Source organism: Zingiber officinale, chromosome 9B (assembly GCF_018446385.1).
Source record: "Zingiber officinale cultivar Zhangliang chromosome 9B, Zo_v1.1, whole genome shotgun sequence".
NCBI classification, from domain to species: domain Eukaryota; kingdom Viridiplantae; phylum Streptophyta; class Magnoliopsida; order Zingiberales; family Zingiberaceae; genus Zingiber; species Zingiber officinale.
The window spans coordinates 52070149-52088696 of record NC_056003.1 but is presented as its reverse complement, the minus strand read 5'-3'; the positions used below and the strand labels follow the sequence as shown (position 1 = coordinate 52088696).

Genomic DNA, 18548 nt, shown 5'->3' with positions numbered 1-18548 from the left:
CACACTTATGATCTATACATGATGGAAACTCTTATGCTATGCTATGTGTTATTTATGATGAGCTGTGTGCCCAAACTATGCATGTATTTATGATGTGCTGTGTGCCCAAATTTTACATACCATTATGATGAGCTGTGTGCCCAAAATTCTATATGGTATGATATGATAAGAAATACGATATGCAAGAAATGATAAGAACCATGATATGTATGACATGCTACTTTACTTTATATGGCTTGTACCAAGGGTGGGCTCCATAAGCGCCCCGGGGTCGATGGACTAAGAAACGGGCCTCGTTAGGGATGGGCTCCTAAGTGCCCCTAGGTCGATGGACTAAGAAACGGGCCTAGTATGTATGCCTTGTAGGGTTCAAGGCTTGCTACCTTGGACCTACATAGGACGCGCGCATTTATGTATGTGGTACAAGCCGGGGCCCTAACTATGTTATGATTATGTTTAAGTATGTATGTAATAAGTTTTCAAAGGACATGTTGCATATACTATTGCATGAATCATGTTTTTGAAAATCATCTTGCATAACACATTATGATTATGTTACGATATACCATGATGCCTATGATTATGTTATGTTATGATAGGATGAACCTTATGATTATGTTTTGATATGTTATGATCATGATCATGTTATGATAGAATGCACTTTATGACTTTATGAGGATATGCCATGATACCATATGATTATGTTATGATATGATGCTTCTATACATGATATGATGAGTTGTCTTTACGCTTTATACATTGAAGCTTTATTTATGCTATATGGTTTTTGTGAGTAGGAAAGGATCTTACTGAGCCTTGAGTGCTCACAGCTTACTTTCCTTGTACCACAGATAAGGGCAAAGAATGGATGTACTAAGGGAGCAGCAGGCGGGCGCAAGAAGGACGTGTGTAGTAGTGACTTGGCTAAAGAGGAAAACCTGCTTTTAATTAATAAGAACTATGTTCATGTTGTTTCCTTTACAACTCTATGACACTTCATCATGCTCTTTAGTATTATGGTTTAAGTTTGTTAAGCATGTTATGTGACTCATATGATAGGTAGTTGATGATGATGTGTTAAAAAAAAATAAAAGAAAGGTTTAAAGAAAATATATATATATATGCTATAGATAAGACTTCCGCTGTTTTAGGAAGAATAGATAAGTAACCACGTCAGCTTAAGCAGGAAGGGGCGAGGCGTTACAGTTTGGTATCAGAGCCAAGTTAGCCTTTTCACTACACACATGTCAAGCCTCCATCCTGCCGCTCCAAGTAAGAATCTATATGCTTAAAATTAATTCTTCTATGATGCTTTAATATTATGCATGATTTCTTATTTTGTTTTTATGATGTTAAGTCAGAATCCTAGTTTAGGTATGCATGATGGTAGGATAGGAATAATAACGATCTTATTTTAGCCTGGATAGAAATAACGATAATTTATTGTCATGTAATGGAGATAAGCATGGCTAGAAGACGTACTACCCGAACAGACGAGGCAGCTACTCCACCAGATCAGACTCAGATAGTTACCGACCTCCAGCGTCAGATCACGGAGCAACAGCAGCTGATCACGACCTTGATGGGTCAGCAAGAAAATCCTGCCACCCCGCCAGTAAATCAGAATGCAGCGCCCGTCATCCCAGTCGTTGCACCAATACCACTGGTAGCCCCCACCCCAGTGGTTCGACAGGAGACCTACTTAATACAGTGGCTGAGTCTAAAGCCGGAGAACTTCTCGGGTACTTGCGAGCCATGGGATGCCCAGGCCTGGTTCAAGACAGTGGAAAACATAGTGGAATTACTAGACTGGCCCGTAGCGGAAAAGATCAAGTGTGTATCATTCTGTTTTTCCGTAGACGCAAGGATGTGGTGGGAAAGAGTGAAAGCAAAGAGACAGATTAATCTGATGAACTGGACGAACTTCGAGACATAGTTCTTCCATACGCAAGTGACGAACTGGCACTATGACGAGTTCACCGAATTTCAGCAAGGTGATCTATCAGTGAACGAAGCGGTAAAACGCTTCAACCGTTTGGCACGCCTATGTCCAGAATTGGTTCGCACAAAAAGAGAAAGGGGCAGGCTGATGTTGAAGATGCTTCGACCCGAAATAGCACTGAACGTGGCCGGCGGAGTGAATAGGCCTCAGACTACAGAGGAATTGGTCAGCAGTGCCCTCATCACAAAACATTATCAGAACGCAATGAATGGGGATAAGAGTCAGACCCGAATAGAAGGACAGAGACCCTCAGGTAATAAAGCAAGCTGGAAAGGGACCTCCACTGGAAAAAGGAAACAATGGGACAATACAAAAGGTGGCTCAGTGAATAAGCAACTGAAATACCCTCAGTGCACTATTTGTAGAAAGCTGCATTCCGGAGTATGTCATAAGGGCACAAGAAGGTGCTATAATTGCGGAGGGGAAGGACACCTGGCTAGAGACTGCACCAACCGGTTCCAGTCACCACCCCAGCAGAACAACCAAAACAAGAATACTCCCTCACAACTACACCAGATGCAAACTACTATTGAGGGAACACCGATTAGCCAAGGGAGATTGGAAGCTCCACCAACTACAACGAACGCAAGGGTTTTCTCGCTTACTAAGGAGGATGTGGCAAGCGCCTCTACTGTCGTCACAGGTCAGTTAGCTACTTTTAGTCAATATACCAAAGCTATATCTGATGCTAAAGGGGAACCAGGGTTCGAAATTATTGGGAAATCGAGAGATATTACTAGTCAATGGATCGAAAATATGTCCGGGCAGCTCTCTACCATGACCATAGCACCCACATTATTCGATAATCTATTAGAGAAACAAACCAATGACCAAAGTCTCCAAAAGATTAAACAAGAAACCCTAGAAGGAAAGAATGACGGATTCCGGATCGCGGACAATGGAATATTATACCTCAGGGATCGATTATGTATTCCCGGGGACCCAGAGTTGCGAAGAAGGATACTAGAGGAAGCTCATTCAACGCCCTATGCAATGCACCCAGGATCCACCAAAATGTACCAAGACTTGAAAAAGAAATTCTGGTGGTCCGGTATGAAAAGAGATGTGGCTCAGTATGTCGGTACTTGCCTGACCTGTCAGAGGGTTAAAGCAGAACATCAGAGATCGGGAGGATTACTGCAGCCTGTCCAAATTCCCGAATGGAAATGGGAAGATATCTCTATGGACTTTATAGCAGGATTACCCAAGACAACAAACGGCTATGACGTCATATGGGTAATTGTAGATCGATTAACTAAATCCGCCCATTTTCTACCAATCAAAATGACTTATTCAATTGAGCAACTGGCTCAATTATATGTCAAGGAAATTGTTAGGCTACATTGGATCCCGAAGACTATCATTTCAGATAGAGATGGTCGTTTCGTTTCACATTTCTGGGAATGCATCCAGAAGACTCTTGGTACGAAGCTATTATTCAGTACTGCCTTTCACCCTCAGACCGACGGACAAACAGAAAGGGTTAATCAAGTGCTAGAAGATATGTTATGGGCATGCGCATTAGACTTCAAGGGAAGCTGGACCCGATATTTATGCCTGGCGGAATTTGCCTACAACAATAGTTACCAGGCTACTATTTGGATGGCACCTTACGAGGCTCTGTACGGGAGAAAATGCAGATCCCCTATATATTGGTACGAAGGCGGTGAAAAGAAGGAGATGGGATTCCAAACCGAGTTCATCGATAATACCACCCAGGCTATACAGAACATCCGCGAACGAATAGAAACTGCTCAGAGTCGATAAAAGAATTATGCGGACAAGCGATGAAGGCCATTGGAATTCAGTGTCGGAGACCCGGTATTTCTCAAAGTAGCTCCTATGAAAGGAGTAATGAGGTTTGGTAAGAAGGGAAAGCTAAGCCCACGTTATGTGGGACCATAACGAGTTCTGAAAAGAATCGGCAAAGTAGCTTATGAAATAGAGCTGCCTCAAGATATGTCAGCCATTCACAACGTGTTCCACGTTTCGATGCTAAAGAAATGCATTCCGGGCACTGATCAAGTAATCGAACCACGGGCAGTACAAGTGCAAGAGGACCTAACTTACGAGAGCCGACCAATTCAGATATTGGATCGAGAGGTCAAAAGACTAAGGAACAAGGAAGTACCCATAGTAAAGGTTCTGTGGCAAAACCAACGATACGAAGAAGCCACGTGGGAACGAGAAGAGGATATGAGACAGAAGTATCCATCACTGTTCTAAGTTCGAGGACGAACTTTTTATGAGGTATGGGGTACTGTAACACCCACGAAATTATAGGATATGTATATGAATATTATTTTTCCTTAGAGCATAGAAATGAAAAGAATAAGAGAAAAGGGAAAATAAAAATATATAATAAGAAGAAGTGAGGTCAAGGATTGAACCTTGAACCTCCCACAAATGATGGAGATAAATTGATGAATGATAACCACTAGGATAAGGAGAAATATTTGGATAGATTGGAATGAAAAATTTAGTTAAAGGAGAAAAGAAAACTAAGCAAAAAGAGCAAGAGAAAACCAAGTTGCTTACCTTCTTTTCCCTCTTGGTTAAGAAAAGGAGCAAGCAAAAGAAGAATTTTCTACTTCCCTCCCTCTCTCTATTTTTGTGGGAATTAAAGGAGTGGGGGAAAAGAGGAGTTGAGGGAATGAATGAAGACATATTTCATTTGGCAAAGGGATAAATAGGTTTAGAGAATAAAAACAAGGGACTAAATTCTTTTGTTCTTCTTCCTCCTTCTCCCTTCTTCATTCTTCACCGAACCAAGAAACCCTTCCCTCTCCTCATTCCAATAGCTAAGTTAAGTTCTTCTCCAAGAAAGCTAAATCCCGAGAAGAAACCTTCATGTTCTAGCCCTTCCAAGCAAAGGAAAAAAAAGGAGGTACAAGAAGACAGAAGCTTCCTCCTTCCTTGGCACCTAGAAAACTTTTCTCTCTAAGGAAAACCACAAGCGAAAGGATGTAAGTTCCCCTCACCTATGGTACAATAGCTCTTATTGTTCTATGAAGATTCGGTTACGTAAAAATCTAAGAAAACATCATGAAGAATTCCAACCAAGATAAAACCAAAGGAAGGACCTAGGGAATGAAAAGATCTAAATTTGATATGCTCGATATTTTTCTTGTAACATGTATTTTATGTTAAGGATTTATCTCATGTCTCTATGTTAAAATATTTGGTAGAACTTAGATTCATGAGAATTCGGCCATGGTAGAACTAAGGGCCTAGGAGAGCATTAATTTAAAACTAAGCATGCCATGATCTCCCTAAGATAAGATATGAAACTATTATGATATGCCCATGATTGTATGTTAAGTTGAATTCTATTTCATTTCCATGAAGGTTCGGCCATGTTTAGTTTTTGAAGCCTAGGAGAATTTAAAACAAGTCTAAGATGCTCATGACCTCCTTGATGAAATGTTATGAAACTAACTTACTGTTCTTATGTTTACTGTTGCATGGAAATTGAATTACATGCTCTATAACATTCGGCCACATCATGTTCAAGGGCTTAGGAAACTTAGAACCTAACCCAACTATGCTCTTGTTATTCCTTGAAATGTTTACTATGAAAGTTGTTTAAGGTTCTCAAGCTTTTAGGACACTTGAACCTTAGTTTTAAGTCCTATAACATTCGGCCACATCATGTTCAAGGGCTTAGGAAACATAGAACCTAACTCAACTATGCTCATGTTATTCCTTGAAATATTTGCTATGAAAGTTGTTTAAGGTTCACATGCTTTTAGGACACTTGAACCTTAGTTTTAAGTAGTATAACATTCGGGCACATCATGTTCAAGGGCTTAGGAAACCTAGAACCTAACCCAACTATGCTCATGTTATTCCTTGAAATGTTTACTATGAAAGTTGTTTAAGGTTCTCATGCTTTTAGGACACTTGAACCTTAGTTTTAAGTCCTATAACATTGGGCCACTTCATGTTCAAGGGCTTAGGAAACTTAGAACCTAACTCAACTATGCTCATGTTATTCCTTGAAATATTTTCTATGAAAGTTGTTTAAGGTTCTCATGCTTTTAGGACACTTGAACCTTAGTTTTATGTCCTATAACATTCGGCCACATCATGTTCAAGGGCTTAGGAAATTTAGAACCTAACTCAACCATGCTTATGTTATTCCTTGAAATATTTGCTATGAAAGTTGTTGAAGGTTCTCATGCTTTTAGGACACTTGAACCCTAGTTTTAAGCCCTACAAGTTTCGGCCACTTCATGATTAAGGGCTTAGGAAACTTAGAACCTAACTCAACTATGCTCATGTTATTCCTTGAAATATTTGCTATGAAAGTTGTTTAAGGTTCTCATGCTTTTAGGACACTTGAACTTTAGTTTTAAGTCCTACAAGTTTCGGCCACATCATGTTTAAGGGCCTAGGAAACTTAGAACCTAACTTAACTATGCTCATGTTATTTCCTTGAAATGTTGCTATGGAAGTTGTTTAGGGTTCACAAGCTTGAAGGATAATTTTTAACCCAATGTATGCTTGATAAGATTCGGCCATGATAAGTTGTAAGCTTAAGAAACCTAGAACTCTACCTAAACATGCTCATGATGTTTTCTTATGGTATATGGAATAATACTTGTTTAGGGTTCACATGATGGTATGGAGGTTTTTACCTAAAACCTAATTTATAGGTTTCGGCCATTATTAGATATTAGGGTTTGAAAGCTAATTATGTTTTCCATGTACCTTATATACCATGCTTATGAGATTGCTATGCTTCTATGTTTAATTATGCACACTTATGATCTATACATGATGGAAACTCTTATGCTATGCTGTGTGTTATTTATGATGAGCTGTGTGCCCAATTTATGCATGATATATGTGATGTGCTGTGTGCCCAAGTTACATGCTATTTATGATGAGCTGTGTGCCCAAACTATGCATGTATTTATGATGTGCTGTGTGCCCAAATTTTACATACCATTATGATGAGCTGTGTGCCAAAAATTCTATATGGTATGATATGATAAGAAATACGATATGCAAGAAATGATAAGAACCATGATATATATGACATGCTACTTTACTTTATATGGCTTGTACCAAGGTTGAGCTCCATAAGCTCCCCGGGGTCGAAGGACTAAGAAACAAGCCTCGTTAGAGATGGGCTCCTAAGTGCCCCTAGGTCGATGGACTAAGAAACGAGCCTAGTATGTATGCCTTGTAGGGTTCTAGACTTGCTACCTTGGACCTACATAGGACGCGCGCATTTATGTATGTGGTACAAGCCGGGGCCCTAACTATGTTATGATTATGTTTAAGTATGTATGAAATAAGTTTTCAAAGGACATGTTGCATATACTATTGCATGAATCATGTTTTTGAAAATCATCTTGCATAACACATTATGATTATGTTACGATATACCATGATGCCTATGATTATGTTATGTTATGATAAGATAAACCTTATGATTATGTTTTGATATGTTATGATCATGATCATGTTATGATAGAATGCACTTTATGACTTTATGAGGATATGCCATGATACCATATGATTATGTTATGATATGATGCTTCTATACATGATATGATGAGTTGTCTTTACGCTTTATGCATTGAAGCTTTATTTATGCTATACGGTTTTTGTGAGTAGGAAAGGATCTTACTGAGCCTTGAGTGCTCACAGCTTACTTTCCTTGTACCACATATAAGGGCAAAGAATGGATGTACTAAGGGAGCAGCAGGAGGGGGCAAGAAGGACGTTTGTAGTAGTGACTTGGCTAAAGAGGAAAACCTGCTTTTAATTAATAAGAACTATGTTCATGTTGTTTCCTTTACAACTCTATGACACTTCATCATGCTCTTTAGTATTATGGTTTTAGTTATGTTAAGCATGTTATGTGACTCATATGATAGGTAGTTGATGATGATGTGTTAAAAAAAAAATAAAAGAAAGGTTTAAAGAAAAAAAAATATATATATGCTATAGATAAGACTTCCGCTGTTTTAAGAAGAATAGATAAGTAACCCCCGTCAGCTTAAGCAGGAAGGGCGGGGAGTTACACCATGCACTTAGTGGTCTCACTCTATCAAGAATAACGATGTCACACACGTTATATAGGAGCGATAGATCTCATCTACATCACTCACATCCCTCTACATAATTTGTTACATACCTAGTAATCGCCTTTATAGTCCACCCAGTTACGGGTGACATTTGACGAAGCCAAAGTATGCAACTCCTTATGTAGGGAACCATGGTGACTTCAGGTCCAAGGACTAATAGTCATACTAATAGCCACATGAGAAAGTATATGACAATCATATAATGATCCTTGATACTTTCTAATGGTGGGTCATTCAGTATACATTCTCCAATGCATACCCATGTGTCAACTTGATATCTCTATATCCATGACTTGTGAGATCAAGTCATCGAGTTGACCTACATGCTAGTCTCGTCGTATTAACATTGTCCCTGAATGTTAATACTTGACTAGGAATGATTAAGAGTAGTGTTCTCTATATCATCTCACTATTGATTCAACCAATCGATGATATAGATAAGAACCTTCTACTCAAGGATATTATTATACTTAATTATTTGGCACCAATACAAGTAAGTATAATAAACAAAAAGAAATGTCTTTATATACATAGGAATATGATACAACGAGTCGATACAATAATAATCATATGATTGGCTCTAGGGCTCTAACTAACAATTCAATCTCTTAAACACAGGGAGATTAATGCACTCATAATAAGAAGGAGCCCATAATGTAATTTGGGATTAGTGTGGTAGTTCAATAATAACTTTTTAGTGGTATGAGTTATTATTGATGAGCTTGAGTTGGGTGTTCGGGGCGAACATAGGAAGCTCAAGCTCATCGGGAGATCAAAACTAATTTCTCCTCTCGGTCCCTGTTGTAGCCTCTATAAATCCTTGTGTCCACAAAGTCCACTTCTTATCCAAGTAATGGGTCGGACACTTCCTAGCTTGGTGCAAGGGGCTGGCCAAGCATGAGCTTGGAAGCCAAAAGGTGGCTGGCCAAGCTTGGTTCCCAAGCTAGGGGCCGACCACTAAGAAAGGAAAAGGAATTTTTTATAAACAAAATTTTGTTAAATCTTTCCTTATTTGTAGTAATCCACAATGGTTAAAAGAGAGATTTTATCTTTCCTTTTTTATAGTTATCTACAATGGTTAAAAGAAATATTTTAATTTTGTTAACAAATTTCCTTTTATAGCTATCCTCATGGATTTAAAAGAGAGTTTTAAAATTTTAAAATCTTTCCTTTTATAGCTATCTACAAAAGGATAAAAGAGAGATTTTATTTTGTTTAAATCTTTCCTTATTTGTAGTTATCTATAATGTTTAAAAGTGAGATTTTAATTTTTGATAAATCTTTCATTTTTGTAACCATGATTTAAAAAGAGAAGTTTTAATTAATCTTTCCTTTTTGTAGTTGTCTACATGTTCTAAAATTTTCCTTTATTGCCATGTACAATAGGAAATTTAAAAGAGAGAGATTTTAATTGTTATTAAAATTTCCTTTTTAAGGGAAGCCACAAATAAGGAAGTTTTAATTATGTTTAAAACTTTCCTTTTTTGCCTTGACCAAGGATTATAAAAGAGAAGGAGAGGGTGCCTCATGAGGATACACAACCCTATTCTATTCCTCTCTCTATCCTTGGTGTGGCCGGGCCCTCCCCTTCTCCCTTTCTCTTAGGCCGGAGGCACCTCTTCATCTAGTCTCCTCTTTTGCTTACTTAGGGCCGACGGCATCAAGGATTGGAAAATCCTTGTGGCCGGTTGCTTGGAGAGGAAGAAGAAGAAGAGGAGAAGCACTTGGTGGTCGGTTGCTTGGTGGAGAAGAAGAAGAAGGAAATTTCCTATTTTGGCATCCCTTGGTGGCTCGAGAGTCTTGGAGGAGAAGAAGCGGTTCGAGTGGATTCCATCTTAGTAGATCATTGCTCACATAACATCCAAGAGGAGGAAAGGAATACAATAGAAGATCAAGAGGTCTTTAGCTACAAAGAAAGGTATAACTAGTTATTTGTTTCCACATCATAACTACTTCATGTTCTTTATATATATCTTGAAAAACCAAACACATGAGGCTATCAGTTTTAGTTTATCGTTTTGTTATCGATTTTATTTTTCAATTTTATGTTTTGATATTGTGCTTCTATTGAGGTCTCTATAGTTAAACCAAGTTTACTGTAAGAAGTTAAATATCTGATTTCTTTGAAAGGCTTTGTCTTGGAAGTGATGGATGATCTCATACCCAAGAAGGCCTAGTGCCTCGTCATGTTTAACCTGGAAGCCGATCTTTGAAATAGATGTTTAATTAACTTCTGTAATATGGTTTAACTTAGGAAGATCACATCGGTTAAACTTGGAGTAAAAATGTTAAGTATTGTTTCCAATCCAAGTTTAACTTCTGAAGAGCAACTTGGATTAATAATGTTAAACATCGTTTGCAATCCAAGTTTAACTTCAGTAGTGCACATGGGTAGATAGGTCAAGTTCTATGCTTGTACAAATTTTTGTACAGGGGAACTAGAACGGTATTCCGAGAAGCAACCAACAATTAGTATCAGAGCTAGGTTTTACCCTCTGTGTGTTTGGTTTTAGTTTAATTATGCACATGTCATACATAATTTAGGCATGATAATAGTAGGATGTGCAAATGGATTAACTCTGTGGTTGTAGGCATCCTAGATCCAACTATTATGGCCATGTTGTGTTTGTGTGTGATTGGGCCCTCGGACATGTCGAGGGCATTTTATGTGTGTGCATGATTGTAATATTAAATACAGCAGGAGCTGTATTAGTTATTAGGATTTTACATTTTGTTCGATTTAGATTATATGTACATTCCTTCATGGAATATAGGATCGATAAATGTAAAATTTTATTCTTGTCGCGGATCGTATCCTTGCAAGGCGTGGGACTATTTGAGGACCAGAGGCGCAGCGGAAAAAGAAGCAAGATAGATGCAACGACTAGACCAAAAGGCGGTGGCTAAAGATGGCAGCAGCTAGGGTTGATGGCACACCGAGGACAGCTATGGATAAAGGCCATAATAGTTGAAAAATTATTTTTCTTATTTATTGCCTTTTATGTTGTGTGTGCTTGTGTTTGTGTGCTTGTATGCATGTTAAAATTTCTCGTTCTAAATAACTAAGTGGGAGAGGAATTTAATTAAATTCCACGGTCTCCATTACTGGTTTGTAAGTGATGAATTCAAACTTGCGCATTGGCTCTGAGTGCCTTCCTCCACATCGGATGAGTTTGTTTGCGGATCACTAAATCAAACTTCCTTAATGGATGATTATAGAAAATTATTTAGGATGTGTGTGATCTTCTCCAACTGAAGGGGCACAATTCTATTTAGTGGACTTAGTATCAAGGAATGGTATACACTTAGGCACATTTAAAAGTATCCTCCCCATCGGAGTCACTGCTATTATTTGTGTGACCGAAGAAAAACCAACTATTAATTTGTCATAAAGCTAGGTAAACCCCCCCCTCTTACAAATGATTGAATTTGCATACGTCCAAACTATCGTGGCATACAAAATTTATGGTGCTTGAGGTAATTTTATTTGTCATAAAGTTAGGTTGACAAAATAAAATTAATGGGTAAAATCTCCTCTTACAAATAATTGAATTTGTATACGTTCACACTATCGTGGCATATAAAATTCATGGTGTTTGAGATAATTTAAGGTTGACAAGATAATTAATAGGTAAGACCCTTCTCTTACAAATGTTTGAATTTGTATACGTCCACACTATCGTGGCATACAAAATTCACGATATTTGAGGTGTTGGTGAATTTAAATGATATTGTTTTGAGAAATCAATATTATTTTAAATTCTAAAGTTTTGACCAAATATTTGATCGAAGATAGACCAACTATTAATTTTATTTGTCAGAAAGATAGGTTGACAAGACAATAAAATTAATAAATAAAATCTCCTCTTACAAATGTTTGAATTTGTATACGTCCACACTAACGTGGCATACAAAATTCACGGGGATTTTGAGATGTTGGTCTTGATCAAATATTTTTGTGATTCTTAGGATTTCAAATGCTTTTCAATCCCCTAGATGTTAGAGAATATACTTACTAGTCTCAATTATAATGATTGGAAACAAAACTTGGACACTAAGGTGGACTGTCCTCTTAGAAATGAGAACAATAAAGGTGTATTTTATTCATTAGTTGTTGAAACATGTGTTAGTGATGTTATCTACTGGTACGTAGTGTGTAGATACGGGAGCCACTGATCATGTCTGCAATTCATTTCAGGAGTTCCAAGAAACCCGACAACTATATGAAGGGAAAAACACCGTATACATGGGCACTACTGCAAAAGTAGCAACTGTTGTAGTGGGAGATGTTTATCCTTTGATGGGAATAAAACATTGATTTTGAGAAATTACCTTTATGTACCAAGTTTTAGAAAGAATTTGAATTCAGTTTCTAAACTATTTGAGGATAGATATTCTATTTCTTTTGATAACAAAGTGGTTGTCAAGAAAAAGAGAGTGATTATTTGTTCTGGTACATTAGTTGGAAATTTGTATACTCTAAATCCAATAACTCCCATGATGCAACAAATGGAAATTAATAACACATCTTCTAATGCAAATAATAGAAAGCAGCCTTCGGAAGTGAACCAAACATATCTTTGGCATCTAAGGCTAGGTCATATTAACTTAAATAGGATTCAAAGGTTAATAGCCGATGGACTTTTGGATTCATTGGTTGTGGAAAATTTTCCAACCTGTGAGTCTTGCTTGGAAGGAAAAATGACCAAGAGACCTTTTAAGGCCAAGGGGTATAGAGCAAAAGATGTGTTGGAATTGGTTCATTCTAATTTGTGTGGACCTATGACTATCCGAGCAAGAGGTGGTTTCAAATATTTTGTCTCTTTTATAGACGACTATTCGAGATACGGGTACATTTACTTAATGTGCCGCAAGTCTGAGTGCTTTGATGAGTTCAAAGAGTATAAGGCCGATGTGGAGAAACGTCATGAAAAAAGTATCAAGACACTACGGTGTGATCGTAGTGGCGAGTACCTCTTAGGAGAGTTTAGGAGTTACTTATCAGAGGTCGGGATTCAATCCCAACTGTCTGCACCTGGTAGACCCTAGCAGAATGGTATGGCAGAACGAAGGTATAGGACTCTTATGGAAATGGTTAGATCAATGATGAGTTATTCAGAATTACCAAATTCATTTTGGGGATATACTCTGGAAACGGCAGTGAACATAGTACCTTCTAAGTCAGAACCCTCTACTCCCATAGAATTGTAGAATGGCGTAAGCCTAATCTGAAGCACTCCAAGATGTGCTGAAGGGAGACACTGATAAGTTGGAATTATGAATAGGAGTTCACTTGTTTATGGGTTATCCTAGAGAGATGAAAGGAGGTTTATTTTATAGTCCTAAAAATCAGAAGGTAATTGTTAGCACCAATGCCTGATTTTTAGAAGAGGACTATGTAATGAACCACAAGCTCATGAGTAAAATTGTTTTTAAGGAAATTAGAGAAGACACATTTAAACTAGTACCAACTGTACAAGATGATATACCACAAGAAACTGCAATACGTGTCACAAATGATGTACAATTACAAGTAGTGTCACGTCGTAGTGGGAGGGTTGTTTGGCAACCTAGTAGATTCATAGTTTTGGGAGAGTCTTGGACTTGATCACTGGTGAAAATGAACTTGATCCCTGTACAAATGATGAAGCACTCCAAGATAAAGATGCAACATCTTGGCAAAGTGCAATGAACTCTAAAATAGAATCTATGTATTCTAATCCAGTCTGGGAGCTTGTAGAACCACCAAATGGTGTAAAAGCCATTGGGTGTAAATGAGTCTATAAAAGAAAAAGAGGGATAGACGGGAAGGTGGAAACCTTCAAAGCAAGGCTTGTTGCAAAGGGGTATACTCAGACAGAGGGAATCAATTATGTGGAAACCTTTTCGTCGGTAGCTATGCTTAAGTCTATCTGGATACTTTTATCTATTTCTGCTCATATGGATTATGAGGTTTGGCAGATGGATGTCAAGACAACTTTCTTTAATGGAAGTCTTGAAGAAAGCATCCATATAAAGCAACCAGAGGGGTTCATTGCAAAGGGAAATGAGCATCTTGTATGTAAGCTCAATCGGTCTATTTATGGACTGAAGCAAACTTCAAGATCTTGGAACATCTGGTTTAATGAAGTAATCCAGTCTTATGGATTTATTCAGTGTCCGGATGAGTCTTGTGTATATAAGAAGTGTGATGAAAATGTGGTGGTATTTCTTGTACTATACATAGATGACATTTTATTAGTTGGCAACAATATCAAAGTGTTGTCAGAAGTAAAGGCATGGTTGTCCAAGAAATTCTATATGAAGGACTTGGGTGAAGCGGACATATTCTTGGGATCAAAGTAATAAGGGATCGCAAGAAAAGAATGCTCTCCTTATCCCAAGCTTCATATATCGAAACTATCCTAGCTCGTTTTAGCATGCAAGACTCCAAGAAAGGTTTTCTACCTTTTCGGCATGGAGTATCTTTATCTAAAGAGATGTCTCCTAAGACATCAAAAGAGATATAGGAAATGAAGGCAGTTCCTTATGCTTCAGCTGTAGGAAGCCTAATGTATGCAATGTTATGCACAAGACCGGATATCTGTTTTACCGTGGGCATGGTTAGCAGATATCAAAGTAACCCAGGACTGGTACACTAGACTGTCGTAAAGCATATATTAAAATTCCTGAGAAGGACTAGAGATTATATGCTAGTTTACAAAGGCAGATGATTTACTCCCTGTGGGTTACACGAATTCGGACTTCCAATCTGATAGGGATAATAGTAAGTCAACCTCAAGGTTTTGTGTTTACTTTAAGAGGTGAGGCCATAACAATGGAGGAGTGTTAAGCATAGGTGCTTTTACGGACTCCACTATGGAAGCTGAGTATATGGCAACCTCTGAGGCAGCCATAGAAGCTATATGGCTCAGAAACTTCATGATGGACTTAGATATGATTCTTGGTTTGCCCAAAAATTATTACAATTTATTGTAATAATAGTGGTGCAGTAGCAAACTCGAAGAAATAATGAGTCCATAAGGCAAGTAAACACATTGAGCGCAAGTACCACCTAATACGAGACATCATATAAACAAGGAGAAGTTGTTGTCGCACATTGCATCAGATGATAACCTGGAAGATCTGATGTGCGTAGATTGTATACACTTGTTAGCATGTTTTGACGCACATTCACATACTTTGTACATGCTTTGTCTACGTATTTTTCTACTTCCATCTTTCCGTTTAGCATATTTACTCTTTTTGTTCGGAGATATGCTTTTGTGCATTTTTTGTACACAGGAGTCGAATTTGGTGAAGATTTCATGTTCAAGGCCAAATCTGCAACCAGAGCAAAGGAGGAAGGCATCATTCCTGAACCTCACACGGCCTTGCCATGGGGGGTTGCCCTGGCAGTATACACTTGTTAGCATGTTTTGACGCACATTCACATACTTTGTACATGCTTTGTCTACGTATTTTTGTACTTCCATCTTTCCTTTTAGCATATTTACTCTTTTTGTTCGGAGATCTGCTTTTGTGCATTTTTTGTACACAGGAGTCGAATTTGGTGAAGATTTCATGTTCAAGGCCAAATCTACAACTAGAGCAAAGGAGGAAGGCATCATTCCTAAACCTCACACGGCCCTGTCATGGGGGGTTGCCCTGGTCGTGTGGAGATTTTTGGCCATGTGGCTGAAACAGAGAAGGAAGTTGCCACGGCCGTGTGAACCTCACACGACCGTGTCAAGATATGGAGCCAGCAGGAGCATGGCGTGTGTAGTACACTGTCATACTAGCATTCCAGTGTTGAAGACTTACATGGTCGTGTAGATCTACACGGCCGTGTGAGGTTTCAAGAGACCATGAAGGGCTTGGCCGTGTACACTACACGGACGTTCAAGATCTCCAGTGCCAGAGAATGCCCAGGCAGTGTAGATCTACACGGCCATGCGAAGGTAGCAGATGCAGGGTGTGCCACGGTCGTGTCTCACACACGGCCGTGTGAGTTGTGTAGAGAGGGAAGTGAGGCAGGCCGTGTGAACCTCACAAGGCCATGCCTCGGGGCCGTGTGGTGCCCAAACCTCACCTCTATATAAGGCTTCCTCCTTGATTTGAAACGGGATCTTCTCCCCTTTGGGAGAAAGAAAGATTTGGGCGATTTTCCCCCATCTTGGAGGGATTTTCCGACGATTCTAATGAGGATCTTCACCGATTCGACTCCAAGATCGAAGGATTGGATCCGAAGACTATTCTTCTCCGTAGATAAGTTTTCTTTCTCTCCTTTCTTGGATTTGAGGGATTAGAAATGCTTGTAATCTTTGTTTCTTTCGGATTCTTTCTTCGATTTATGGAGTAGATCTCTTGTTCTATGATGGAGGGAGTATTTGTAAGGAAATCATGATGTAAAACTCTTGTGGATATGCCAATTTCCTATTTCTATGATTTTGCCCTATTTTGTATCTATTCTTTCTTGTGTGGATTGTTGTGATTAGGGCTTTATTACCATGCTTTATTGAATGTTTGAATATCTTATGGATCTTGTATGGATTGCTCCTCATTCGATTTTCCAAGGGATCTTCGTGACAGGAACATGCCCGTGTAAGGACGCTTGAGGGGTAATCTTGAAAGGGAAATTAGGTATTTCAGGAAGGTAGGATAGATAGATTGAATTAATCTTTATATCTTGATGGGTTGATGTGTGATGGATTCCTATGTTGATTTTCCAAGGGACGCACGTCACAGGCAAGCCCGTGTAAGGACAACATAGATTCATTCCTAATTGATCAATCTAAGTATGAATTTCAGTCCTAGGTCGTTTCTCTATTGCAAGAGAGAACCAACAACCTTCTACAAATGATGGACAATTGAGAAAAAGGATTTGGTAGATCATTTACATTGAAGAACCTTACAAAGAAACCAAAACTCCTAGAATATCCCTTATCATTGCCTTTATTCTTGTTGCATATTCTTTCATTCTTTTGTTTACTTTTCATAGTTACACTTAGACTTTGTCAATCCATTGATTTGTTGTCTAGCTAATTCGCATTGAGATATTCTTAGTGTTTATTCCAGTCCCTGTGGATATGATAATCTTTTATATTACTTGCGATATTTACGTACACTTGCGGAGACCAATAAGTTTTTGGTGCCGTTGTCGGGGAACGCGCAATAACATTAGGGATTTTCAATTGAGTTAGACTAGACATAACATTTCTTTTCTTTTCATTAGTATAATTGAAACTAATCTTTAGAGTTCTGTTTTCATCATTTGCATATCTTTCTAATTCTTGACAATTCTTTTTGTTGCAATTCTAATTCTAATTCTAACTTTGCATTCTTGATTTCTAGCACTCTAATCTAACTTTTCTCTGTTTTCTCTTTTTGATCTAGTTTCTTTCTTCTTTTCTTTTGTAAACATATCTTGCAATCTTTAGCATATGAATTATTCTAGACATTTTTCTTTTTCCTTTTATCTTTTCTTTCTTGTTTTCATTATGCACTTTCTTTCTTGCAATTTAAATTTTGCATTTTCTTTCTTGCTTTTCATATTGCATTTTATTTCTTGTCTTTGATTCTTCATTTTATAATTTTTTATTGAATATCCATGAGCACTAACATGTCAAGCAGACCCATGAGAAATTTTTCTACACCCTTTTCTGCAAGATTTTTATCTCCCATTTTGCAACCTCAAATTGAATTAGAAAGTTTCCAACTAGACCCAATGTTAATTTTCATGATACAAGGTCACAAATTTGGAGGAGAAGTATCGGAAAGTCCTTATCTGCATCTTGAAACATTTTTAGAAATTTGTGATATGGTGAACTGTGAGGGTGTCTCAGTGGATGCAGTTCGATTGATGACATTTCCTTTCAGTATCAAGGATAAATCAAGGACTTGGTTATATTCTCTCCATCCTCAAAGTATCACAAGTTGGGAGCAATTGAAGAAGCAATTTCTGAATCATTTTTTCCCTCCAAGCAGAACAGTGTATATGAGGAATTGCATAACAAATTTTGCTCAAATATATGGAGAATCATTATTTGAAGCATGGAATAGATTCAAGAGTCTTCAAAGACAGTGCCATCATCATGGTTTCGAGAAATGGTTGATTCTGCACATATTCTATGGGGGAATTTCTTTCTCAGACAAGAGTTTATTGGATTCATCAGCTGGAGGTTCTTTTATGGACAAAAGTGTAGATAAAGCATATATGTTAATTGATCAAGTGACCTTGAACCTCCATGAATGGTCGAACATAAGTTGGATGAAATTTCCCTCAAACATTCAAGAAGTGCAAGCCATAAATGCTATAGAGCTTGTCAAACAAATTGTAACTCAACCATCTGTGAGTCTTGAAAATCACAAGTCACAGAACGGGGAGTTCAAACATTTGGGGGCAAAGATTGAAAGTATTGTTTCAAAATGGTTTAAAGAAGATCCCCCTCCTTCGCAGACAAGAT

At 38.1% G+C, this 18548-nt stretch overlaps 1 non-coding gene across 1 annotated transcript; it reads right to left on the bottom strand.

The window, feature by feature from the left end:
* Positions 1–18077: 18077 nt before the first annotated feature.
* On the bottom strand, positions 18078–18183 carry LOC122025870. The gene has a single exon (XR_006123893.1). It is a non-coding gene; the product is annotated as a small nucleolar RNA R71 (small nucleolar RNA).
* Positions 18184–18548: the final 365 nt, after the last annotated feature.